The following is a 1264-nucleotide window of genomic DNA, read 5'->3' as shown; positions in this document are numbered from 1 at the left end:
ATACTTTTATTCTTGTTTTTCTCCGTCTCATTGGCATCCTTACTATCCCTTTCGACCGAATTTTTTAGTAATGCAGTTATTTTACGCTTGTCTTCGAACCACTCCTTTATAGACATAGAGTTTTCCTTCCATATAAAGGTGAAAATTGTTACTTTTCCTATCTTATTTTGTATGAAGAGAAGTCGTATAAGTATAAATACAATGATGAAAATTATTAATCAATAGTGGAATGAATCATTGAGAAATCATTTCCATTCATTATTGATTAGGAATCTGAAGTATCGATCCGGGATTATGATAGAATACTTTATTCTATTATAAAGAAAGATTCTCTCCTATACCGCGATGGAAAGGAATTTTCATTTAAAATACAACATCTTTTGGGCTAGAAGGGATTTGAACCCTTGACTTCACGGTCCGGAACCATGAGCTCTGATCCGCTGAGCTACCAACCCTATCGAATGATCTATAAGATCATTGTAAAGGATGAATAGGATTCGTTATCGAATGCTTGACCCAAAAAAATTTTCATAAATAACTCTGTTTGAGATATTTAACCTTGGAAATATCTATATATCAATATCTACATAGATATTGATATATAGATATTAATATATGGAAATTCCATATATTGATATCTGAAATTCCATATCTCCGCTCACGATTTGGACTAATATTTGGGGTAGTAGTAAAAGATTGGGCCGAGTCCGATTGGTAGAACGAAAGTCACTGGATTACAAGCGATCAATCACATCAAATTCAAATTTGATCTCCTTCCATATTTCACAAGCAGCAGCTAGTTCAGGACTCCATTTACAAGCTTCACGGATCACTTCATTACCTTCACGAGCAAGATCACGTCCTTCATTACGAGCTTGTACACAAGCTTCTAGAGCAACCCGATTAGCTACTGCACCAGGTGCATTTCCCCAAGGATGTCCCAAAGTTCCCCCACCAAACTGTAGTACGGAATCATCCCCAAAGATCTCGGTCAGAGCAGGCATATGCCAAACGTGAATACCTCCTGAAGCTACGGGCAGAACACCTGGCATAGATACCCAATCTTGAGTGAAGTAAATACCACGACTTCGATCTTTTTCGATAAAATCATCACGCAGTAGATCAACAAACCCTAAAGTTACGTCTCGTTCACCTTCAAGTTTACCTACTACAGTACCGGCGTGAATATGATCTCCACCGGACATACGCAATGCTTTAGCCAGTACCCGGAAATGCATACCATGATTTCTTTGTCTGTCAATAA

General features: G+C 37.7%; 1 non-coding gene across 1 annotated transcript; it reads right to left on the bottom strand.

Annotated features, from left to right (window-relative positions):
• Window positions 1-381: 381 nt before the first annotated feature.
• TRNAR-CCG (transfer RNA arginine (anticodon CCG)) lies at window positions 382-455 on the bottom strand. The gene has a single exon. It is a non-coding gene; the product is annotated as a tRNA-Arg (tRNA).
• Between the last annotated feature and the right edge of the window lie 809 nt (window positions 456-1264).

Source organism: Pinus tabuliformis, chromosome J (assembly GCF_031772625.1).
Source record: "Pinus tabuliformis cultivar Carrire ecotype Pingquan chromosome J, CPIR1, whole genome shotgun sequence".
Taxonomy (NCBI): domain Eukaryota; kingdom Viridiplantae; phylum Streptophyta; class Pinopsida; order Pinales; family Pinaceae; genus Pinus; species Pinus tabuliformis.
Note: the sequence above shows the minus strand (reverse complement) of the source record. Positions and strands in the feature narration are given on the sequence as shown.